At 44.6% G+C, this 26985-nt stretch overlaps 1 long non-coding RNA gene across 1 annotated transcript; it reads right to left on the bottom strand.

The window, feature by feature from the left end:
- Nucleotides 1-8813: 8813 nt before the first annotated feature.
- On the bottom strand, nucleotides 8814-25042 carry LOC143401559 (uncharacterized). The gene is made up of 3 exons (XR_013091676.1): nucleotides 24964-25042; nucleotides 12222-12406; nucleotides 8814-8926 (listed from the first exon to the last, which is right to left on the bottom strand). It is a non-coding gene; the product is annotated as an uncharacterized LOC143401559 (long non-coding RNA).
- Nucleotides 25043-26985: the final 1943 nt, after the last annotated feature.

A 26985-nucleotide genomic window follows, 5' to 3' on the forward strand; every position in this document is an offset into this window, starting at 1 on the left:
TCTAGGATTACAAGCGGGTGCCACCATGCCCAGCTTCATTTTCCCATTCTTAGAAACAATTTCAAGGGTCACATAATACAAAGTTCAGGTGAAAAGCTGCCCAAACCACCTGGAGAACTGAGGACTTTCTTCCTAAGATTCACCGTGGCCGTGTGCATTCTCTGAATGGATATCTGTGGAGAGCAAAAGAGTCGCTGTGGTCAGCTGATCTCCTAGTGTAGACAGAAGCCAAGCCTGGGAAACGGTCCTTGCCAAAAGGTGGGAATGTGAACAGCCTTGACAGACTCTGGCATCGATGGGTGTCAGACGCTCCGGTGGGATAGGTAATCTGGGTCCAGCAAGGTAGTGGAAGGATGTCCCCAACCCTGCAACAGCAGGACAGCCAGAAGATGTTTCTGACTTTTGGTGGACAAAGAAGCCTCTGGATCACTCACAAGCTTTGAACAATTTACAGAGCTCCTGTAGTTTAACTTCCTGACGATGAGACCCTATATAAACATGGGTCACTGCTCCTCCATCAGAGGACAGATGTCGGGGTCCCAGTTTTTCTTAATCTCAGGTCGCCCTTACTCGAGATCCTTTGTGGTTGCTGCATGGGTCGCGGCAGGTATCTCCTTGGGACTGATGAATCAAGTGGCCTTTCCCCTAAGCATCGTGTCCTGCGGAACATGTGGAAAGCAAGGACTTTGTGGGTCTGCAATTGTCCTACTCCGGGTCCATTTTCTAAGCTGTCCACTGAAGTGGGTGAAGAGCGCTTTCTCTCTCTGTTGGCCTCCAACAACTTGGAACTACGCTCTGCCTCCCCGCTTCCAGGAGGAAGGAGTACGGTTTTCACTACCCAAACAGCTGCCCGCTCGCTCCTGAAATGTACGTGCTGCAGTCTTTCCCAGTGCCATGCCTCTGAAGGTCCCTGCCCTTGTCACAATGTCGGAGTCCAAGGAGGTCTCTCTAGAGGCAAGAGGAGACCTCAGTTCAGAACGTCCAGACTCCTGGCATGCCACAGAAAAGAATTTAAGAACATGTCAGGCACAGAAAAAAAAATCAGCATCAAAATTAGAAGTACAGTTTCGACTGAATGCATAGCACTTTTTTTTTTTTTTTTTTTGAGAGGGGTACCAGGGATTGAACTCAGAGACACTCAACCACAGAACCACATCCCCAGCCCAATTTTGTATTTAGAGACGAGGGTATCCCTGAGTTGCTTAGCGCCTCGCCTTACGCGGAGGCTGGCTTTACACTCATGATCCTCCTGTCTCAGCCTCCCGAGCTACTGGGATTACAGTCGAGCGCCACCACGCACGGCTTGTGTATCGCTTTTGGACCTTCATAAAACTGAAAAATTGTAAGTGGGGCCCTTGTGACTCAGGACCGTCTTTCCAGACCCAGGAGTAGTTGGGTCCTTCAGTGAGTCCCTGCGATCTTCGGGTATTTCTCTGATGACAGCCTCCCTCAGACACACACACTCTGCAGTTGGGTATTTTCTTTCCTCTAGGTGAGTTAAGCTCTGATAAACCACATCCAGGGTGGGCGGACTCTGGTGAATGAGTTTCCTTGAGCAGGCGCGTTTGTTAAGGATAGAGACTGGCTGTAAAGGAATGTGCTCATGATCTGAGGAAATCCACAAGCAGGGCATGCAACCTACCGTCTGCACTCTCCTGTGGTCTGCACAGCGTGGCCCTCCATTGCATCCTGGCCTGCCGCGGCTGGAGTGAAGAAGTAATAAAATGTCCAAAGCTTCTCCATTGAATCCTCCAAGTTCTCTCCTTGGGATTGGTAAACCGCACGCTTGGGGTTTCTGCAACCTTGTTCAGATCTAGAGTGCCATGTCGAGCACAGGATCCCCCTCCAGCAGTAAACAAAGTTCTCGGGGCTCCACATCCTCGCCAAAAATTGGAGTTGTTTCTTTTTAATTTTAGCTATTTTGAAGGATGTGTGTGGTGGCATCTCATTGTGATTTCAATTTGAATTTATATGTGATTATTAAGAAAGCTGGACATAGTGGCAAACACCTGTGATCCCAGACACTCAGGAGGTCGCAAGTTCAAGGCCAGTCTGGGCAATTTAGTGAGGGTCGGTCTCAAAGTTAAGAAAAGAAAAAGGGCCAAGGATGTAGCTCAGTGGTAGAGCACCTCTGGGTTCAGCCCCCTATACCACACCACACACACACACACACACACACACACACACACACACACACAAACCTGGACACCAATTGCTTATCTTCTTCTGTAGATCAAATGTTCTGGGGGCGTGGGGAGGGGTTGTTTGTTTTCTTTCTTTCTTTTGGTTGCAGTACGATGGGTTGAACCCAGAGCCTTGTGCATGCAAGGCAAGAGCTCTATTATCACCTACATCCCCAGCCCCACTTTGTTTAAATTTTATTTTGAAACAGGGTCTCACTCTGTTGCCCAGGCTGACCTTGAACCTATGATCTTCCTCCTCAGCCTCTTGGATAACTGGGATTGCTGCAGGTGTATCCTATCACACCCGGCCAAACTTCAGGCCTTATACCCACTTTTCTGTCAGCCTTCCTGTCTCAGGCTGGGGTTGTAGCTCAGTGGCAGATCGCTTGTCTAGTAGGTGTAAGGCACTGGGTTCAATCCTCAGCACCACTATAAATAAAATTAAGGTATTTTGTCCATCTACAACTAAAAATAGATTTAAAAAAATAAGATTTCCTGTCTCTTTCATATTGATTTATAGGACTGTACGTATTCTGGAGGTGAGAGCCTTTTGTCTGTTCCACATTTTGTATATATCCACTCTCATCCGACTCTCCACTTCCTCAGTGGTATCTTGATAAACAGAAATTCTCAATCTGAATGTAGTCCAGTTTGTCAGTTTCTTTCTTTATAGTGACTGCTTTTTGTCATCTGCTTAAGAAATCTTCCCCTGGGCTGGGGATGTGGCTCAAGTGGTAGCGCGCTCGCCTGGCATGCGTGCGGCCCGGGTTCGATCCTCAGCACCACATACAAGCGAAGATGTTGTGTCCGCCAATAGCTAAAAAATGAATATTAAAACTTCTCTCTCTCTCTCCCTCTCTCACTCTCTCTTTAAAAAAAAAAAAAAAAGAAATCTTCCCCTACTAGAGGTCATAAATATAATCAGTCTTAAAAAAATTTATTTTGAACATTTTAACGTGTGCTCCCTGGTAGAGCTGTTGCCTGTCAAGCATGAAAGCTCTGGATTCAATCCCCAGAATGGGGGCGGGGGGGGGGGATAATAACAAAGCTACCTTCTTTCTTACATTGGTTTTTGTGTACATGTTCACAGTATGTTTCAAGATATATTGAAACATAACAATGAACTCCAGTAATATGTACAATTAACACTCTGAAAATGAAATAGAAACGTAGAAAAGAAAAAATATCTTCAAATGAAGACTAAGTTGCCAATTAAAAAAAAAATGGCATTTTTCCACAGGGGTATCCACATGACCTAGTGTCATTAACTTTTAAGTGTGTTTTTTTTTAATCAGTAATCTACAATAATTTATTTTTTTTAAGTTTTAGTTCTATACTAGGGATTGAACCCAGGGGCATTTCACCACTGAACTACATGCCCAGACTTTTATTTTTTTTTTGTTGAAAGAGGGTCTCACTAAGTTGCTTTGGGCTTCACTAAGTTGCTGAGGCTCACCTTGAACCTGTGATCCTCCTGCCTCAGACTCCTGAGTCGCTGGGATTATAGATGTGCACACCTTGCTGGGCTCCATCCTTCCACTGGTATAGATCACTCATCCCCCATATGTGTGGGTCCGTTTATGGCCTCCGATCTTTCCATTAGTCTAAATTCTTACTTCAACATCACTCTTAATTCTTATAGCTTTGTGATAAGTCTGAATCTATACAGTAGTTTCTCTTATTTAAATTCTCCTTTAGTAGTATCTTGGATTTTCTTGACCCTTTGCATCTTATATAAATTTTAAAATCAGAGTGTCAATTTCTCTTTTTAAAATTTTGCTATACAACAGTGACAGGATTGCTAACTATCAGAAAGCAGTGACGGTATTTTATATTGTTCAACATACCCTGTAAAAGAAGGCTCCTTCAGTTAAGGTTTATAACTAGTAATTACAACAGATTTGTTAGTATAACCATGCCATCAAGATTGGTGGATCAATCTGGTACTTTATGGGGATCTCCAAGTGCTGGGAGGAACAGATGGAGCTCTTGATTGTTTCCACAGAAACAAACTGTGGCAGGGTTCTCAAAACTCCCAGGGGTCTGTAGACATATTCTTAATGAGCCCAGATTTCTCAAAAATATTTTTAAATGTTGTATTTCAAATGATATATATATATTTTTAGCACTGGGGATTGAACTAGGGGTGCTTTACCACCAAGCTACATCCCCAGTCCTTTTTTTTTTTAATTGGTTCTTTTTAGGTTTACATGACAATAGAGTCCATCTTGATATAATTATGCTAGCATGGAATATATCTTATTCTAATTAGGACCCCAGTCTTCTGGATGTACACGATGGTGAGATTCACTGTGGAGTATTTATACACACACACACACACACACACACACACACACAGAGAAAAGTTATGTCACATTCATTCCACTGTCTTTTTTATTTCCTATTTTGAGACACCTAGGTGTCACTAAGTTGCCAGGGCTGACCTTTCCCTTGCAACTTCCTGCCTCAGCCTCCCAAATCTCTGGGATTGCAGGTATGTGCCACCATGTTGGCTAGATGACAATCTAGTGAGACAGTGTAGCAATGTAGCAAGACCCTGTCTCAAAATAAAAAACAAAATGGGCTGAGGATGTGGCTCAATAGCTAAGTGCTGCCCCTAGGTTCAATCCACAGAACCAATAAATAAATAAATAACCAAGTCATGCAATTTCTATGCCCCAAATCAAAGTAAGGACAGAGTGATATGTGTCTTAATGTTCCCATATCAGATGTCACAGATTCCTTAGAAACCTGTAGGCCTCGCTTCACCTGGTCATGTGAAATGACAACCAGAGAAAGGCTTTGTTGCCTAGTGTTTTCTATATCAGTAAGCTTTTATAATAATGAACATTATTATTTTTCAAAATATGAAGATAAAAAGTAAAAATGCCAGGCCCGGGGTACAGCTCAGTGGTGGAGTGCTTACCTTGCATGTGTGAGGCACTGCGTTCGATCCTCAGCACCACATAAAATAAAGGTATGTGTGTCCATCTAAAACTAAAAATTTTAAAAATTAGACCAAAAAAAGTAAGTATGCCTTTATAAAAGTCTATCCCAATCATTTTTTTAATATTTATTTTTTAGTTGTAGCTGGACACAATACCTTTATTTTAACGTGTGCTGAGGATTGAACCTAGGGCCTCACATGTGCTAGGTGAGCGCTCTACCGCTGAGCCACAACCCCAGCCCCCTATTCCAATCTTAGAAACTTACTAGGATGACACATAATTTCATTTCACGATAAATGTGTTACCTGAGACTGAATCCAACAACCTTCCACCAACTTAGGAAGGAGGCTACCCCCATACTTCACCATGAGGTGGCTGATGTCCAAGGTGGAACTGTCCTTCACAGCACGGTGTACAAGGGGGGGGGCTTCTAGGGGAATCTGGCTTCTGGCTCATTTTCTAAGGGGACAGAGGCTCAGAAGCATCTTTCTCCCAGTGAAATTGTACTGTCCAAATAGGTGCTCACATTGAAATCATCATACTGTCATAATTGTACAGATACAGTGTGTGGGGGTCTTCTAATTACATAGAGGAGTGCTTGGGGGGTCAAAGAGGGGGAGAGACCTGGCTGAGGAAGGGCATATTATAAACTGTTCTTCAGAACTAGGTGAACCTCAAAGATGGAAATCTATATCCCACTTTATTTATTGGTATCAGAGATTGAACTCAGGGGCACTCAACTACTAAGCCACATCCCCAGCCCCCCCCCCCTTTTTTTTAAATTTTGTATTTAGAGACAGGGTCTCACTGAGTTGCTTAGGGTCTGGTGAAATTGCTGAGACTGGCTTTGAACTCACAATCGTCCTGTCTTTGCTTCCTGCACTGCTGGGATTACAGTTGTATGCTACTGTGCCTGGCCTATACCCCACTTTAAATAAAGTGGTGTTAATATAAAATTGTTCAGGTACAGGCCATAGTTCGACTTCTGGGCTCAGTATCTTTTTGGTTTGGTGGGGGATGTGATTTTTATCTGTTGGCCTTGACCTGAGATTCCATGCTCTGGCCTGCAGGGTCTCCTCCCAGGACCCCAGGCCAGTGTGTTCTAGGGGATGTGCCTCCATAGATGTACAACTGTATTTGCCAGGACTTCCACTCACAGGCCTGGGCTGTGGGGTTTTTAAAAAGCTGTTTCAAAACAACTATTCTGTGAGCACTGACACATCTGCTATGGAAAAAGAGAGGGAAGGAGCAGGCAGGGTCCTCCATACTGTCCTGGGCCTGAATGATGGGATGGACACTTGGGATGGAGCCTGGACTGCTCAGGGATCAGGGGCTGAGGTTTCACCAACATCACTGAGCTTCTGAACACAGTTTAATAATGAGGACGTCCTGCTGCCAGGCACGGTGGCGCCTGCCCAGGATCCAGCGCCTCAGGAGGCAGAGGCAGAGGATCCCAAGTTTGAGGCCAGCCTCGGCAACATATCAAGACGTTGCCTCAAAATTTAAAAGGGGGGTTGATGTGGTTGCTCAGTGGTAGAGCATTTGCTAGCACACGAGAGGCACTGGGTTTGATCCTCAGCACCACATCAAAAATGAGTCAATAATAAAGGTTTTGTGTCCATCTACCACTAAAAAATATTTGAAAAAAAAAATTTAAAGGACAGGGGATGTAAGTCAGCGGTAGAGCACCCTGGATTCAATCCCTAGTACAGAGAACAACAGCAACTTCCTCCAGCAACTAACAGTCACAACTGGCTTACTGTGGGAAGTAAGTTGCCATTTTCGATATTCAAATTGCTCATTTGACCTCATAAGTTCTCTCATTCATACTTTAATTAGAAGACTTTGGTGCTAGACTTTGGAAAACTTAATTTTTAACTCTCCTTTCCCACCTTGCCCTACTCTGTCCTGAAAAGTGGGGAAAGAGGCTGAATGCATAGAAACTATTAAAGTCCCAAGAGAACAGGGACTTCGCTGCTATCTCACCCGGGGTTTAACACGACATCTTGCACAAGGTGGTTCTCAACGACCATCCATCTGCAACCACACTTTAACTTTAAACTTTTTAAACCAAACAATACTAAGAGCTTCTAACAGAGCTTCTAAGTACCCTCAACTTCTGCTCAGCTTCATACCAGTTTCCCTTTCAGTGTTACATATTTATTTTTAAAGCACCATCTCATTTGTTTAGATTCAGTGTGATAACAACCTTACATTTTAACGGTGAATAATTGTGATAGAAGACACAGAGGCAGGCCGGGGGTGCAGCTCCGTGGTCTTGCCTAGCAGGTGTGGGTTGCTAGCACCACAAAACCAGTGATCTGATCTCCAGCATGGCCAAAAGAAAAAGGACCCAGAGGCAGAATGCTATTTCTGTGTGTTGTTTGTTGATGTAAGTCTTGTGTTTCACAAGCCTGTTAATCCAGCTTTGTGATCCTAATGCAGTATTTGGAGCAGGTCAAAAGAAACAAGGCTTCTCAATCCTGGGGAGACGCTGTGCCTCTGAGGCCCAGATCACAGTGGGCTTTGAGAGGCAGCCTCTTAGGCAAGCTCCACCTAGCTTCCTGGGCATCCGATTTTGCTACGTTGTCTCAGAGGAGGCAACTCCATCCTGATCCACACCCCTAGGCTCTCTCCGAGGCAACAGAGACTTCTCCTCATCCTGGCCCAGTGAGGAGGTGCTGGCGTTCATAGTGGGCCTCCCTCTCAGGAGAGGACTGGCAGTTGAGCGCTCCCCAGCAGGAAGAAGAGTAGCAATCTGGAGACAGAAGATCCCTTCCTTGCAGCGATGTGCATCTGAGGCCTCCAGAGACCAACAGCACTCGCTAGACTGGGCAGGAGTCCTAGGCAGAGAGAGCAGCTGTGGAATAGTGGATCAGACAAGCCGGGTTCACCAGGGGCAGGAGTAGCTGGTCTCCAGAGCAGAGACCCAGCTCTGCGGGAAGCAAACGCTGCTTCAGAGGTTGCTTGTTGAAAGCCAAGGCTGCTGTCAGAAAGCCGCTCCTGGGCTGTCTGCGAATGGCCTTGAGGCTCTTTCTGTTCTTTCCTTTGCTGACCTGGAAGAGCTCAATTAACACAGGTGTAAATTAAGATGTCTCTGGCTCTAACATTCTATAAATATCCTGGGCACTGTAGGATGATTAATTCAGACCACTTCCTCCAAATTTCTTTCTTTTAAATATCCATTTATTTTTTAGTTGTAGTTGGACACAATACCTTTATTTTATTTATTTTATATGTGGTGCTGAGGATCGAACCCAGGGCCTCGCACACGCTAGACAAGCACTTTACCGCTGAGCCACAGCCCCAATCCCACTTCCTCCAAATTTCTAATTATCCCATTTGGACGCAGCTGAAGCTTATTTTGCTTAGCAAAAGTGTGTTCTCCATGGTTCAAATGAAAGGGAGGGGGGAAATTTTATAAACACTAAATAAATAAGAAGAGAAGAGACAGAAGAAGTATTTGAAGTATTTAAGGGAATAAAATGTCAACCTTGGTAATTTGAAATTATTTTACCTATTTGTTTAAAAGTTGATGACCCAAAGAGGTTTGATTAGGCAAAATGAATCAGCAACAGCCAACTTTCTTGTTTTCTCTCATCAAATGTTTATTGATCCTTTCTATGGCCCAGGCTCCGTGTTAAGTACCAGACCATAACTGCATAGGATCAGTCAAGAAGGCCTAATATGTATGTTAATTTAAGAATAAATATTAGTGCACTCGCCTGGCATGCGTGCGGCCCGGGTTCGATCCTCAGCACCACATATAAACAAAGATGTTGTGTCCGCCGAAAACTAAAAAATAAAAATTAAAAAAATTCTCTCTCTCTCTCTCTCTCTCTCTCTCTCTCCATCTCTCACTCTCTCTTAAAAAAAAGCATAAATAAAAGTGCAACAGAAGAAATATCTTGGAGTGTTGGCTTTTGCTTTTTTGTGGCCACCCCCATACATGTCTATATGTATAGATGTCTATACCTATGTCTATATGTATACACATACACAAACACATATACTCATTTGTGCACAGAGGAGAGGTAGAAGAAGGAAGGTGGGGGAGAGCCCTGTCCTCGAGCAGCTCAGAGACTTGTGGGGGAAGCAGTCAAATATATGAACAACTACACTGATGTGATTCATGCTGAGCTACAGGTGTGGGCACGTTGTGTTAACAAGCACAGAAGACGCCGTCTCAGTTGCCCTAGGGGTGGGATCCAGAGGGGTGTCCTGGGCATGACAGACTGAGGTTCAAAGGATGAATCTAGATGACTAAATGGAAAACAGAGAGCATTCCAGGAAAAGCGTCTTCAGGAAACTATAGAGAGTTTCGTGGGACTGGAACCTACAAATCAGTATAGTGGGAAGAACCATCATTTCTTGTAATTTTTAAGATTTTTATTTATTTATTTATTGGTACCTGGGATTGAATTCAGGGGCACTCGGCCACTGAGTCACATCCCCAGCCCTATTTTGTATTTTATTTAGAGACAGGGTCTCACTGAGTTGCTTAGCACCTCACTTTTGCTGAAGCTGGCTTTGAGCTCCTGAGCCTCCTGCCTCAGCCTCCTGAGCTGCTGGGATTACAAGTGTGTGCCACCAAGCCCAGCTATTTCTTGTAATTTAGGTAGGGGTGTTCTATAAATTTGGTTCAAGCCCTAAACTAGTAAATATAGAACTATTTCTCCCAGGGAAAATATACAGTTAAGTTCGTTTGAACCTCTAGAGGTCACCATATTTAGGGCAGCCAGAATAGCACTTGTGTTATAGGTTTGTTTGCAAATCCCACCAATCTCAAAGTCAAAATTTACTCTTCCACATAACCTTTTTTCCTGAAGAACATCTAACAGGCATTTTAAAAACACCTCCACAAACTCCTGATCTGCAGGGTCTTCCTAGGAGTTTAATGTTTTTTCATGTCATATCACCTTTTGACACAGGCGAGTCAACCAGCATCAGCAGAGAAGGGCTTCCTGACCACAGATTTCTTTGACCTTCAATCTCACACAGTGCTGCCCACTACCTTTTTTAAACAGAAAGTATCATTATTGGACTTCATCTCACAAATTCACAAATTCAGCCACCTTTCCATCTTTTCCATGGTTTGAGGGTGCGCTGTAGCTGTAGATGTTACGTTAGCACTTTCTGGAGGAGCCTGGTGTAGAGAGGCTAACTCCCTCTTTCTTTATCTGGATGTACTATTTAATATCAAACTCACCAGCACCTCTGTTTCTCACATCTGGAGGAAACTTGTCCGACCCCTATGTCCTCCTTAGACACATGACAGCCCCTTGCACTTTGGGACACCAGATGGGACTTCAGCACTGTACCTGCGGGCCATCCCAAACGGCAAAATAAAGGATGTGAAAAAGTGTGGCCCTGAATAGACCATGAAAAGGACCCTTTTCTAGAGGAGGAGAGCTGAACGAGAAGGTGGAGTGTGGACCAGTTCAACCTCAGCTGGGAACACCTGTATCAGAGGACTCTGAACTCCTCCATCTGCTCCACACACCCCTGTGAATGACCACGAAGGCCTAGGAGTACTGACCCAGGGTACAGTTCAGTGGCAATTCACACAAATACATTACCTGTGAATAATGAGGCTGTGACGCGAGGCCAGAGCCAAGGGGAAAGGCTTGTTTTTGTCCTGAGAGCAGATGGTCACTGCTCAGACATTTTCCAAGCAAGGGAGTGGCATGGCTTGTGTTATAGGAAAAGCACCTGTTTTTGGTGTAAAATGTGACTTGAAGAGAGAAAGATAGGGGACTAGTTATGTCACCAGAACAGGGTCTGAAGGGCAAAGGGAACCTCAGCTCAGTCCTGGCAGGTTCTAACTTACACCACAGAAAGGAACTTCAACACATGTTAGAAGAAGCACAAGGTTTCTTTAAGATAGAAAAGATACGTACTCAGGAAAGCAAGCAATGGAGCAGGCTAGACACTCAAAGGAAGGAATGTGTGTGCTCGAGAGGAAGCCACACTTTGGGGGGCTTGGGCTCTTCTTTTTAAAGAAAATTTTGCAAATAGTGAACATATAAAATGCACGGGAGAAAAATTAAGTGCATGGGGGTCGGTGACATCAGCCCTGTGAGCTCAATGCTCTTAATCCTGGAGCACAGGGTAGGACATGGTGGCCTGGTTCTTTCAGTATCTACAGGTCAATGTCATCCAGCCAATATATCTAGTTTGGAATAGACTCATGTCATAAGTGCCTAATAACATTTCCCTTTTGCTTTATTTAGTCTAAAGAAAATACGTTGTACAAGCTGGTAATGTACATAGGTATTAATCATCTGGACTCACAATGATCAAGGGCTTTTTATAAATTCGGGCCTGGAGGAAAAACAGAGCTGAGGAATGAAGATGAGAGTGTCCACGGAGCTTCTGAGATTCAGTCTCTTCTCCTTTCCTTGTTAGTCTCCTTTCTGCCTCTCCTACCTCATTTAGAAAGTGGTTGTGTTCAGGAGAGGTGTTCTAGGGAGCTTTTGGGCTGCTGTGACTAAAGGATCTGACCAGGACAACTGTAGAGGAGGAAGAGTTTATCTGAGGGCTCAGGATGTCAGAGGTCCTAGTCCATAGAAGGCCAGCTCCATTCCAAGGGGCTAAAGATAAGACAGGACATTATGGCAGAAGAGTGTGGCAGAGGGAAGGAGCTCACATGATGATCAGGAAGCAGAGAGAAAAGGGGAGAGAGAGAGAGAGAGAGAGAGAGAGAGAGAGAGAGGGAGGGAGAGAGGGAGAGAGAAAGGAGAGAGACTCCACTCTCCAGATACAAAGCATATACCACATAGCCATACCCCAATGCCCCACCTCCTCCAGCCACACCCTCCCCCTGCCTCCTTCCAGTTACCACCGGGTTAATCCCATCAGGGGTCAATTCTCTGATTAGGTTGAGGCTATGACCCAATCATTTCTCCTCCAAACCTTCCTGCATTGTCTCACTTGTAAACTTTTGGGAGATACCGCATCTAAGCCACAGCAAGAGGATAAGTGTGAATGAGCTAAGCTGGGGCAGAGGTCTGAGGAGGTACTGGAGGCTTCAGGTCCTGGCAATGGGACAGTCACGAGTGATGAGAGGGAGCCACGGAGAACCACAAACCTCTAGGTCCTGGCTTGTTCTCATGGGTGTGTCCAGGGCCCTGGAGAAATGCCCTTCCTGAGAGTCCAAGACTTGGGTGGGTCTAGATCCACACGGACTAGCTGTGTAACCTTGGACACGTTCATGACCTTCTCTTTCACGCTTTCATCTCTGTGTTAGTCAGCTGTTCATCACGGTGGCAAAATCTATTTAGAGGAGGAAAGATTTATTTTGACTCATGGTTTCAGCCCACGGTTGGCTGGCTCCATTGATTCTGAGACTGGGGTGAGCAGAACACCATGGCAGGGAGGGTGTGGTGGAGTACAGCTGCTCACTCGTGAGGCAGCCAGGGAGCAGAAAGAATGAAAAAGGCAAGAGAGGGAGAAAGAGAGCCCAGGGAGACTCACTCCCTTCAACTAGGACCCCCCTCCTTCAGTCTCCATCACCTCCCAGGGATCCATCAACTTGTCAATAACATGAACTCATCAATGGATTACTCCACTGTTGATATCAGCGCCCTCATGATCCAATCACTTCCCAAACACCCCACTCTGAACATCGTTGCATTGGGGACCAAGTCTTTTTGACACGTGAGCCTTTAGGGGGCATTTCAGACTTGAATCATAACACTAACACGTTGACTCTTTATAACAGGAATAACAGGCCCCTAGGAGTCATTTAATGAGTGTTGGTATTTGCCGCAGTCCGGCTGCAGCAAACTAACTGGGGGGTGACGAGCAACTTGTGTACATTGATACAGCAGGAGTGGGAGCCGTTTATTGTAGGACAGGAGCGGTATTTATACATTTTACACAGCTTATCTAATTAGCATAAAATAGATACAGCAGTCAACCAATAAGGAATCTCCACACTTAATGGCTCGCTGGAATTACTTCACAAACCACTCCCTCTGGCATTTTGCCAGGCGCCATCTTGACTTGTTTACAGACTCTAACAGATATTTTTTACCTAAATTAAGAAAACAGGAAAAGAAGTGGTATTAGGAGTGGGAGAGGGAAGGAGAAGAGTCCATTTGGACATGGTACATTGGACATGCCTGTGGAAACCCATATGCAAATATCCTTTAGTGGGACTACTAAGCTCCCAGGAGGCCAGGAGCAGAAAGCTTGAGGTAGGAACACGAGGAAGTCAGGGGCAGGCAGTTGCTACCACAGTAATGAAGATGGGTAGTTCCAGAATCAGAATCAGAGAGCCAAGGACAACGCTTGGGAAATGCCAACATTTAATACACCAGGAAGGAAATCAAGAAAGACAATAGGAGGAGGAAGAGGAGAGGAGAAGGAGGAGGAGGAAGAGGAGGAGGAGGAGGAGGAGGAGGAGGAGGAGGAGGAGGAGGAGGGACAAAAGTCAGGAGAGGCAGGGGTTAGTGCTCTGGAAGCACAAACTGACAGAGAACACAAACTGTGAGGGACCCAAGAGATCTGTGTGTCTAATCCCCTCATCTATCCTGATACAGAGATGGAGATTCAACAAGTTTACATAAGTTGCTTGAGGTCAATGTGTAATGCCCGAATTCCTGATGAGTAATAAAGTTCTATTTCTTTAACAAATATTCTAAAACTCAAAATCATCCCTACTCAGCCGCACTGGCTTTCTCTCAATCTGACAAAATCAGTGAGATTTTATTGATGTGTTAGAAGAATTGTTAACCTTTCCAGCACTAAGATGTTGTGTGGTCCAGCTGAAACCTCTTAAGTTTATTCTTACCTCCAAACAGAATTCCACGTCTGCAGCCCGAGCTCCAGCCTGGACTGCTCTTTCTTTCAGATTCTATATCCAACCCGCCACCAAACCTATCCCTTTTCTCTAATAATTCTAGAACTTGCTCCACCCCCATTACCATCTTCCTTTCTGGTTCCCCTCGTCTCTTTCTTTCTCTCTTATTTTGCATCGTTTTGGCTGAAGTACAATTCACATATTTTGAAAGTGTCTGATTCAGTGGTTGTTGGGATATTCATAAACTCATGCAAATATCACCACTATCTTATTCCAGAACCTTTCCATTATCCCCAAAGGAAACTCTATTTCCATTAGCAGAAACCTGCCATCTCCTTCTGTAACTGGAATCCTATTAGATGTGCTCTATGAAACGAGACTCTGTCATTTTGCATAATCTTTTCAAGTTTCCTCCATGCTGTACCACCTATCTGCTCTTTTAAAATTTTCCCTTTTTATAGATGAAAACATTCTATCACATGGGTACACCACTTTACTTATCCATTTATCCACTAATGGATATTAAGGTTGTTTCTACTTTGGGGTTAATATAAATAGCACAATTATGAACATTCCTGTCTTAATTACCCTGTGAACAATGCAAATTCACTTGTCATAATTCTGGAGACTGGAAGTCAGAGATCAAGCCACCAGCAGATTTGGTGTCTCATGAGGGCCCATTTCCTGGTTCACATGGAGGTACAGTTTCAATGTTCTTGGGTACCCCATCATCTCTTAATGAGATTGGAGAGTAAACTCCTCAGTGTCCCCTGCCTCCACTCCAGGCTTATCTTTTTTTTGGTACCAGGGATTGAACTTAGGGGCACTTGACCACTAAGCCACATCCCCAGCCCTTTTTTGTATTTTATTTAGAAACAGGGTCTCAGTGAGTTGCTTAGTGCCTTGCTTTAGCTGAGGCTGGTTTTGAACTTGTGATCCTTCTGCATCAACCTCCTGAGCCACTGGGATTACAAATGTGTGCCACTGTACCCGGCCAGGCTTATCCCCTTGACCCTTGATCCACTTTCCAACTTATCAGTAGAATTCATTTAAACATGTAATTTTTTTTTTTCTTTTTTTTGGTATGCTGGGAATGAAGCCCAGGGCCTCTCACATGCTAGGTAAGCCCTTGACCACTGAGCTGTATCTCTAGTCTCCAAATTTGTAAATCATTTCAGTGCGTAGATCACATCATGCTGTGCCTGCATTTAAAGCCTTTCAATAGCTTTCCATTGCACTGAGGGGAAAAATGAAGAGACTTTTCTGTGGCCTACAGGCCCTGCCTATCTCTTAAACCTCGTGTCCCCAGGTAGGCTGGGGGGGGAGGGTAGAAAACTCCCTCTGTGTCCCCCAATTTCCTTTTAGGTAAAGTGCAGCTTGGATCGCTGCCACTGAAGGAGGTGACATTTGCTTCTCTCCTGTTGTCCAGTCCTCTGCCTGCCCAGGCCACTTTAACCTGAAGGGACAAAGCAGCCAGACTGCATTCTTTCTCTCTTAGGATCCTTCCTAAAACTCCAAGTCACAGATTCCAGGATGTCAGAGTTAAGGAGCCCTGGCCTGGTGATTTTCCACCTGTGCTCATTAGCAGAAGGGAGACAGGCACCTTTAGGAGCAAACGCCTACACCCACACACCTTCAAAATTTCCTTTCAGCTAAATTATTTTTGGAGCAACTTGAGAAGAACCATCCAGAAGCTCCAAGATTACAGAGATACTCCACCTTTTTTCTTTTAGTCTCCTTGAATAAACTTGGCTCAAGGCAGGGTTGAACTGAGCATGCCCAGAAGTGTTTGTGTCCATCATCATTGTGACCTTGAACTGAGCAGCTCAGAAGCCCGCGGGTCTGCCACTTAACCTTTTACCCTGTACTCCATGACCCTGCGCTGAGCACGCCCAGAGAGGCTCAAAAATGCACATCCTAAACAGGACACTCAGGAATGTCCTCGCCCCTAAAGGGAATATGCACAGGCTCCCAGAATGAAATCCCTGTTCTTGCTGCTTCTTCCAGCGTGGCTTTGCAGATGACTCCACGGTGGTGATAAATCTTCCTTCATTCTGTCATCTTCCAGTTGTGCTTGTTTGCTTTGCGCTCAAGAAGAGAACCATGGCATTCGGTTGCACTCTGGGGAGGCCCAGGCTGCCCCACGCCCAGAGCTGGGACCAGAGGGAGGGAAGGGAGCCCGGGGCTGGGGTTGCCTGTGTTTCCATCCAGCTCTGTTGGGACAGGACAGAGAAGAGCCTCTGAAAACAGCGCGCTTTAACCCACTTGGAAAGGAGGAAGCCGACGCTAGAGCAGGCCCAGCTCTGCCTTCAAGCAGGAAGTCAGGCCTTCTCTGGCCCTTTCTTCCAAGATGTCTGTGGAGTCAGGCACTGGAGGTTCTGCACGCTGAAGGGGCACAGAGGGCACCCAGGGGAGAGTGCCAGAGAGAGAGAGCAAGAAGCTTCCAACCGCAGGTGAAGACAGCAGAGGGCCACTGCGCAGGCGGGGGGGAGGGGGAGGGGGAGGGGGAGGGGGGAGGGCCAGGAGAAGGAGGCAGGAAGGCCGCCTCCAGAACTGTCACCCCAGATGCAGGAAGAACAGAGACCTCAGAAGAGGCAACAGTGGCCTGTGGCCAGGCTTTGAAGGGAGTTTGGGGGAGGGGACCCAGAAACAAACCAGGAGGCTGGAAGAGAAAGGCCAAGGATGAAAGCCAGGGAGAAGCCTGGAAGGCCAGCGGGAGGACCAGTCATCTCTGTCCCTCGTCCCTTGTCCCTCCCGCTCCTGCCCCAGCCCGGGATCCAGCTGCAATTTTTCCAACCAATTAAGGAGAAGTGAAGCGTCCCCCGAGGGAGTGTCGCCGGACTCCTGAGTCAGCACGCACCGACCAGGACTTTGGGGACCCAATCTGAGGGCTCTAATTGGTCTCTTACGAGAAAAAGAAAGAAAGAAAGAAAGAAAAAATCAAAAGTAGCAAGCGGCTCCTCTTTTGACTTTAAGCTGCTAAAGGGGCTTGTCGCTGGGCGCGGAGGTTTTCCAACAGCAGCTTCCCGCCGCCTTAACCATTTGTAGGTGGCCCTGGTTCCTCTCCACCCGCACCGCTGCCCGCAGCTGCCCGCAGAGCCTCCGCCCACCGCAGTCAATTAGCGCTGCTCTCCTCCTCGGAGCCAGCTACGGCTAGAACAAAGGTCTGGATCTCTGGGATGGAGAAAACTCACAAAGACTCTGTCCCTGCCTTCACCTCCAACACACGCGCTCAAGACAACAATCTTGTAGAAAGGAAGCCATCAAATAAAGAGAACCAGAGTCCAGCAGGACTTTCCGTCATTCTGCAGCCCAGAGATGGAATTGCTGGTTGTCATTTACTGCCCCCAAATTTGTTTGGCTTTCTGTAGATGTTTTCTCAGAAACACACACACACACACACACACACACACACCCTGGATTTATCTCTGAGCTTGAGCTCAGAACAAAAGATCTGATCTGGGCTTCTGGCTGTGCTGGGTGTGGAGGACACAAGGACACAGCATCACTGCCCTTAGTAGCCACACCCAACATGAAACCAGGAGCAATTTCCCTGCTTTTCTATAAGAATTGGGTAGCAACAAAGGCATTAGTAACATACTTATAAAAAGCACGAGGTTCAATACAATGTAACACATAAAGAGGGACCCCAAGATAGTCCAGTCACCGCTTGGCGTCACCTCTCAAGAAATCATAGCTTGACACAAAGTAGGATTGAAAGCAGCCCAAATCTGTACTTAGTCTCTTGAGGGAGATCTAAAAAGCATTTGTTCTTAAGATGCAGTGAGCCAGGCATGGTGGTACACACCCCTAGCTCCAGCTACTCAGGAGGCTGAGGCAGGAGGATCACGCGTTGGAGGCTAGCCTGAGTAATTATGAGATCCCATCTCAAAATAAAGTAAAACCTGGCAAGGTCTGTAGCTTGGTGGCAGAGTGCTTGCCTAGGCACAAGCCCTAGGTTTGATCCCCAGCACTGCAAAACCAAAAGTGTCTAGTTTGAAAAGTGTGTCTTAATCTCTCCCTCACTGCAGCCTCCCAAAGACCCAGCCTCTGACACCCTTGGCCATCTGAAACCCAGTCAACCAGGCCCCGTCTCCTTCTTTCTCTCCTTGTCTCTATTCTAACCAGCATCCAAACTTTCTGGATGCTATAGTTGTCTTCTTTTATTTCCCTAGCACTGGATTCTGCATAAATGTAGATTCCAAGGACCAGGAATTGATCTAGGAAAAAAAAAAAATGTGAGAGATAGCAGGAGAAGGAGAAGGAAAACTGCTCAAAGATATGTATGTAGATATGTGTGTGTGTGTGTATTATGTATTACACACACACACACACACACACACACACAAAATTTTGTGTTCCTCCCTTGTTTGATCTTTGTGAACTTTTTTCTGCCAGGAAGGGAAGCATGCTTACGGTAGCTCCCAACCTCCCCAGGGGGCTTAGCATCAGCCCCATGCCCACCTCTGCCCTTTCTCCTTCAGGTTGGTCTGGCTCCTCAAGGGCCAACTACATTTCTCTGCAAACCTGGTAGCAAAGATTCTGCCCAAGGGCTTCTCCCTCCAGCCCACCTGCAGAACCTCTGTGCAGTAAGCTGAGGGAATGTGCACTCACTGGGTTTTTTGCTTCACCGGGGCCTAAGGCCCTCCCCAGCCCCAGGCCGCCAGAGCCAGCTCAGGGACAACTCAAGCCATGACAGTCTGAGCAGGCTGGGGCGCCACTGGATTGGTGTGACCCATACTGGGGCCTGTGAGAAGTCAAGGAGAAATCCCTAAGGGATTGAAACCATCCCAATTTCTCACCCATCCATCACACTGCAACTCGACTAAGACAGAGTCTGCGGTCTGCACCCCAGGGTGGCCCAGGTGCAGAGGGGAACTACCTTGGGCTGGGGCACTGGTTCGTTTCTAACTTCTATAAACCTGGTGCTTCCACATCTAAAACTGTAAGATATGCTGGACACGGCTTGGTCTGGACATCCTAGTACTATTCCCATTCACCCAGCCTGGGCCTCCTGTCTCCTTGACCCGTCTCCTCTTCCAGAGGAGTCCCCCATCTTGGTGTTTGCTTTTCAAATACAAACCAGCCACGCTCCTCCTTCACTGGGCTCCCACTCTGGCTCACTATTCACTTACCCTCCCCCACCGGCTTTGAGTACCACCTAGGGACGGCCTAAGCCCAGTGCCTGCTGAAATAATCCAAATTGGCCAATCCTAAGCCTGCTCACCCTGCCTCATCTGTTCCTTCCCTCAGAAGCCACAATGAAGCGTCTGGTCCACAGTCCACCCCCTCCCCTAAGACCCTGGTGCTTCCCAGAGAAGCCCCTCCCATGGCATGGCCCCACCTCTCAAAAACTGACAGAGACAACCTGGGAAGGCAGCGCCACCTGCTGGTGAGCATCTAAGCTGGGGCCACTACTGTGGCTTGCTGCATTTGCTGGGCATTTCCCTGAATTCCCACCTTAAAGGGTGGAACTCACAGCACCAAGTTCTCCCTGAGTTCCAGTCTGAGTTACTTGCCTGGGTTCCAGATGACAGCCTTGGAGACATTCCTTTTTTAATGTTGACCTTCTAAGCTTGCAAGTTTCCTGCAAAAGGGACCAAGGTGTGACTTTCTTCAAATGCCATCGGCCAGGCCTGATCAGCCGACCCAGCCGCACTGACAGGAGCCAGGGAACAGATTTGCTGTTTTCCTAGATGTTTCAGCCTGCCCTGGCGAGCAGAGGCTGAGGTGCTTTAGGGCCACTCACATATGTGGAGCCTCACATGACTGTTTTGCCCTTGCCTAATCCATCCATGGCTGTGATGGGGACATCCGTGGACACCATGGCATGGTGGTTAATGAAGCAGTAAAATGGAAAAGAACATTTTATTTCAGCCCTTCTAAAACCCCAAAGGTGGGGGGGGTTATACAATTAATTTCGGAGGGCACAGCTCCTGGAAGCTGTGCATGGGCCCTTCTGAGTAGGGCTGCCTGTGAACTCAACAGGGACATCCTGCTGAAGACCAGAGCCCAGAAATTCTTACAAGGCCACAGTGGTTCTAGATGCTGACATTGAACCCAGTGAGGACACTTGGGACACCCTAGACAGGAAGGCCACCACCTACAGACAGGCCACTTGGGAACATTAGGAATTTCCCACTAAACACCCAAAGGGTAAAAAGGGTCAGGGACAGACAGAAACAAAAATGGTGATAATTATTATTTTTTTTTACCCTCCTAGTAATACAAACCATTCCAAAAAGTTTTGTCCAAAAAGACAATGAAAGAGGGGTGATGCTTCAGACAAGAGGGTTAATGAGGGTGGAGGCGGCCACAGGTCTCAGTGCCAACCCAAGTCCACAGGAGGTATGCTGGAAAGAGGAAGGACTGCCCACCATGTCCGTCCCCCTTCCCCTGAAACTGTCCAGAAGGTGTTAGCCAATCATTCAGGGACAGAAACTCAGCACCACAGCTTTAAGAGGCTAGAAGCACAAAGAGGAAAAGAAAACCCTAGATATAGGAGAGGAAAACAAGAGTTCATACATTATATATATAAAATATTTAATATGTTATTAGTTGTATATATATATATATATATATATATGTATATATACATCTCAATCATATGTATATCTCCAAAGATCAATAGCTGAACCAAATTGAAAATCCAAAGACATTCAAAAGATTCATATAACAAGAAGATAAAAGGGCCACTGGTTGCCTTTGTGCCTTTATAACACAAAATTCTAAATTAACTTTAACATCTGATGAAATGCACCAATTGACAAAGTTTCATGGAGTTCATCAATGCTATGGCTTGAATTATACTTTGTAATCCCACTAAAGGAGCCAGGGTAGGACCCCTCCTACCACCTCTCTCTCTCTTACACACACACACACACACACACACACACACAGGGGATGGAACCCAGGGCTTCACCTATGCTAGGAAAGCACGGAGCTACACCTCTGATCCCGAATCTCACAAAATTTAAACATTGTACACTATTAGAACCTTAGGAAAGTAACTAAATGTAAAACTGAAGAAAACCAGGTTTGCCTCACTTTAACTACAGCTTTATCTAAATTTTTAGTTATAGTACCCATTGCATTAAAATATCTCATATTAGGAATAAACACACTGAGTTGATGAATAATTAAAATTACATCAAATCTTTAGTACTTACAAATTGGTTTGATAAAAATGGGATTCCACAAATCCCCATTACATTAGTTAATATGGTCCTATGTAAGTTAAAGCAGGGTTTTCAAAAATTAAAACATATGTAAAACCTAATTCGTAAAAGAATTATCCCTATCGATTCTCCATTTGACAGTCCAATTTTGTCGTTTTTTAAACCTGGAAACCTAAAAAAACTGACCAATGGTAACTCATGGTGCAACACCATCACCTTAATGCCATGGGCCTATCCATTAAGGCTCATAAACTTTATTATTCAAATTATTGACTTTGCTCAATCAATGCCTAATAAATATCTTTGGTGTTTCCTTCAGTGCCTACTTCAACACATTCCCAATTATAATTTGCCTTTTTATCTTCAAATGGACACAATACACTTTTCTAGACTACCCACAAATTCCCCAACAGTTGGCCCATTTCATACCATCTTTCCAGAGACGAGCTTTGCTATGTCCACCCATCCCAGATGACCTCCATGTGACACCTCTTCTAAGGCCATAACACAGTGGACACAGGACGTTCATTATTTTTTTTCCTTTGAGATCAGGGATTCTTTTGTGTTTCCCAAGATCGGGTCTGTTTGGCCCATGGTCTCGGTGTACTCCTTGCTCCCCCACCTAGAGACATCTGGCAGAGATCACTGCTACCAGTGCCATTCTAAAACTAATGGGGATTGGTGCTTTCCCCAGGGGGCATCTGCCTCAAGTCCATGAGCCCCTTGATCCTCAGGGAGAGGACCACCCACTCCCCAGTGCCTCCTAGTCCAACCTTCTACTTTCCACCACAATCTCCCACCCTGTGTCCCCAGCGAATGACCACCACAATTGCCCCAATTCCATGTTCATACATAAATACCACCAATCTTTACATGTACTTTACTAACTTATCAATTCATACCCTACAACAGCATATCTGTCATACCTGGCAACTAAATCCAAGAAATACACACAGAGGCACATCTGCACACATATGAGATAGATAGATAGATATCTTTTAACACATTTTACTACCCCACCGATATAGTGTTAGAGGTCTCAAATTTCAGATCTATTTTTCTGGCTCATGCCACATATATGGGAAACGTAGCTATGGGCTGACCTTTAACTAAGACTTCTCACATGTCTACTTGTCTTCCTCCCTTTTACTCTCATAAAGCAATGTTTTAATATTATTTAGGGAAAATTACATCCTACTTTATGAATTCCTCCTCTATCATCACCCCCAGAGTTTCCATGTAAGAGTATGTAATCTTGTTTCTGGCATAGAGACAACCAACAACAACAACAAAAATGTGGGGGCAGGGAAAGAATCTGAGTTCTAGATGATACGCTATCAGATTTAAATATCTTGCTTTCCATCAAAAAAAAATCACAAGGCTTACAAACAAGAAAGTATGGAACATTCAAAAGGAAAAGAACAAACAAAACAAATCATCTCTAAGAAAGACCAGAAGTTGGATTTACTAGATAAAGATCTTAAAATAACTGTCTTGCCGGGCATGGTGATGCATGCCTATAATCCCAGCAGCCCAGGAGGCTGAGGCAGGATTGCAAGTTCAAGGCCAGCCTCAGCCCACTCAACCAGGCCCTAAGCAACTTAGCAAGACCCTATCTCAAAATTAAAAATAAAAAGGGGTGGGGATATGCCTCAGTGGTTAAGTATCCCTGTCTTTAATCCCCAGTAACCAAAAAGAAAGAAAGAGGAAAATCAGCCGTCTTAAAGAGATTTAAAAAAATCTAAAAGAAAATGTAAATAAAGTGAAGAAATTTAGCAAAAATGGAAATATAAAAAAATTAGAAAATACAAAAAAAGGATCAAAAGGAAATTCTGGAGCTAAAAATTACCATAAAATGAAAATTTCACTAGAGAGAGTCAAAAGCAGATTTGAGTAGGCAGAGGAAAGAGTCAGTGAATTTGGTAGGACGTTTGAAAATTTTGAGTGTGAGAAAGAAAAAGTAAAAAAAGATTGAAGAACAGTTAACCAAGTCATAGATCTTCATGGGACATTATCAAGTGAACCAACATACACACTGTGGAAATTTCAGAGAAGAGAGAGAAAGGGAGAGACATAAAAAGAATGGGACAAAGAAATTATTTGAAGAAATAATGGTTAACATCTTCCCAGATTTGATTTTCTTTAAAAAAATGAACACAAACATCCAAGAACCTCGATAAACCCCCAATAAGACAAACTCAAACACCCACACCAAGACATGTTATAATCATGCTGTCAGTGGAGGATATCGAAAGTAATAAGAAACAGCCCATTACATACAAGAGGCCTCGATAAGATTATAAGCAGATTTCTTATCAGAAACCATAAGGGGCAGAAGGCAGTGGGCTGATAGTTTCAGAATGCTGAAGGAAAAAACTGTCAACAAGATTCCTGTATCTGAAAAAATTGTCTTCCAAAAGAGGGAGGAGCCGGGCATGGTGGCACACGCCTGTGATTCCAGTGACTTGGGAGGCTGAAGCAAGAGGATCACAGGTTCAAATCCAGCCTCAGCAACTTAATGAGGCCCTAAGCAACCTAGCAAGACCTTGTTTCAATATAAAAAATTTAAAAAAATTAAAAACTTGCATGTTGAAACCTGACTCCCAGTGTGATGGTATTTGGAGGTGGGGCCAGTGGTTAAGCACCCTTGGATTCAATCCCTGGTACCAAAAAAAAAAAAAAAAAAAAGTGAGAGAGGGGACCAGAGATGTAGCTCAGTGGTCGAGTGCTTACCTAGCATATGTGAGGCCCTGGGTTCAATTCACAGTACTGAAAAAAAAAAAAAAAAAAAAAAAAGGAGGAATTATCACATTCCTAGATAAACAAAAGTAAAGAAAATCTGTTACCACCAGGCTACTAGGCCTGCTCCAAAAGAAGGGATGTCCTTTAGGTGTAATTGAAAAGACATTATACAGTAACTCAGAGCTTTATGAAAAATAAGATTTGTTGCAAAGGCAAATACATAGATAATCATAAAATACCATTATCAAGACTTTTCCCACAATCTTTGTTTTCTACATGACTTAAGAGACCAATGTGTTAAGAAACAATGTTTCTGGAGACCTAATGTATAAAGATATAGTTTTGTGACACCAGTAACTGAAAGGCATTTGGGACAGAGCTGTACAGAAGCAGGGTATCTGCCTGATATTGAAGTTAAGCTTATATAGATTCAAACTACAGGGTCAACTTAGGATATATTCAGTTTTAGGAGATAAAGTCCTGGAGACAGATGGAGGTGATGGTTGCACAATAGTGTGAATGTGCTCAATGCCACTCACAAGGGTTAGAACAGTTAATTTTACATGATGTATATTTAGCCACAATTTGGAAAAAAATAACTTTTTTGAAAAAAAATACTATACTCTCCAAGAAGCCTCTTTTCCTACCCACTCTTTCTGTGCTTTATTCCTTCATAATTTACTTACAAGGAGCCAGTACATGCATTTTTGAACTTGATCTATGGGTTTCTCCCTTTTACTAAAGAGTAGTCTCTCTCCCCCACCCCTTACCCCCATAGAAACACATACACTATCTACTAGATGGCTGTGGTGGCACACGCTTGTAATCCCAGAGGCTCGGGAGGCTGAGGCAGGGGGATCACAAGTTGAAAGCCAGCCTCAGTAACTCAGTGAGATCCTGTCTGTAAACAAAAATGTAAAAAGGGCCGGGGATGTGGCTCAGTGGTTAAGTGCCCCTGAGTTCAATTCCCGATACCAAAAAGAAAGAAAGAAAAAAGGAAAGAAATACATTATCAGCTGCTGCCTCTTCATCTTATGGAGTCATGGAAAATGAAAGTCATATCATGATTATGTATAATATAAAGACAGACATGATGGTCCTCTTACCTTGGTGCTAATGAAGTACTCAGGGCCTTGGAGAGGAAGTGGTTAAGCAGACATCCCCATGGATCTTCTGCAGATGGTGGGGACGGGAGGATTTTTAAGATGAAGTTAAACAGGAAATGTCATGATGACCTGCCTCTGACAGTGTGGTTTCCCATGGTCAGCTCCTACCCCAAATTAGGAAGTTCTTTTTTGTGCTAGATACTGAGCCAGATAAACCCTTTCCTCCACCCAAGTCCATTAACAGAATCTAGAAAACGGGGATGCCTGGCTCTAGGGGGAAGTCTCTGACTCAGTTTAGGAGCCATGAACAGGGTCAAAGGTAGCCTTGGAACAGCTAAAAGCCATGTGCATCCTGTCAGACACAACTAACAGTGTGTCTCAGTGTTTTTTGGTCTTAACAGTCCTTTACTATTTTTGTCATTGTGTTATTGAACACCTCAAGAAACTTTTGTTATGTGGGTTACGTCTACTGAAATATATCATATCAGAAACTGAGGGCTGGGACGTAGCTCAGTGGCAAAGCACTTGCCTCACATTTACAAAGTCCTGGGTTTAATCCCCAGTTCTAAAAAAGAAAGGACAAAAAAAAAAAAGAAGAAGAAAAAGAAAAGAAAGAAAGAAAAGAAACAAATATTTTAAATATGTATTTATTTGTCTGGGAATGTAGCTCAGTGGTATAGTACTTGCTTAACATGCATGAAGCCCTAGGTTCAATCTCCAGCACCACTATTCATTATATATATTTCAAGTTAAAATAGTGGCATCCATGTTACACTGAATCACTTCAATGAAAAACTGCACTAAAACAAAAAAGAAGGATAGCAATGCTTCACTTTTTTTTTTTTCAAATCTGTCTAATGACCAGCTTTTAAAAAGGCAGCTGGATTCTCATATCTCCTCTGCATTTAGCCGGTTGTGATGTGTGTTCTGCTTAAATGATATGAAGAAAATCCAGCCTCATGAAGAAAATTAGTTGGCAGAGGAAGGAGTATTTTAGGTAACCTTTTCAGATGACTGCAGACCTTGTTCTTGAATATGCCAGCGAAACTCCACTGGATGCAGTTTTGTTTTTCTTTTTAGGTTTCTTTTGTAAGTTGTAGATGGACAGCATGCCTTTATTTCATTTGTTTTTATGTGGTGCTGAGGATCGAACCCAGTGCCTCACACATGTCAGGCAAGCCCTCTGCCACTGAGCCACAGCCCCAGGCCTGGATGCAGTTGCTATACAGAGGAGTTGAAGTCTTAGCAGCAGACTTTTCAGACTTGTTCTATGGCAGTGGGTTTACCTTGTACTTGGTAGAGATCTCTTATTCATGCGTGATTTCATAACATCATGTGCTGATCATTCGGAAAATATGATTCATTGAAAAATGTAGATCTTCAAAACGTGGACACCTTTCACTATTTGATTTACATATCACACTTGCCTCACTGTTGATGTCATCAGGAAAGTCTCTGGATACGGCGAAGCTGCCCCCACGGAGGGTACATTACAAGCTTCTTCCAAAGTCCAGGTCTCAACATCGGCAACACATCCTCTCAGTTGATTTCAGTGAAGTCAGAGGCTCACTCGGATTATTTTCAAGAAAATGTCAACCAGTCGCCCAACTTGGAGGGATCAGAGCTCGGCTGTCATTCTCTCAAGTGAAAAAGTGGTTCATGAAAAAGCACCAGCTCAACTCGCAGCTCCGTCACCCAACCTCTTTCCCCAAGGCAACCATCAGACTCAGCAGCAAAAGTGCCTTCTATGTGCTTCCTGTTTTGTCACCCAGAATATTAAAGGCGTGCCCTCAGGGGTGGAGATTTAATAATTGTTGTTGGTTTATCTAGGATAATTTTAAATAACGTTTGCACACTTGTAACCTGCCTCCCCCATGTTGCTTTTTCCACATCAGAACAAACGTCAACAATGAGAAAGGCAAATCATGAATTGTTACTGTAAGGAAAATAGTGCCAACCTCACCAGCAGCCCCTCCTTCTTCAAAGGGTTTTGGGGGTCTGTGGGGTTCAGGGGATCTCACA

The sequence above is a fragment of the Callospermophilus lateralis genome, chromosome 6, assembly GCF_048772815.1.
Source record: "Callospermophilus lateralis isolate mCalLat2 chromosome 6, mCalLat2.hap1, whole genome shotgun sequence".
NCBI lineage: Eukaryota > Metazoa > Chordata > Mammalia > Rodentia > Sciuridae > Callospermophilus > Callospermophilus lateralis.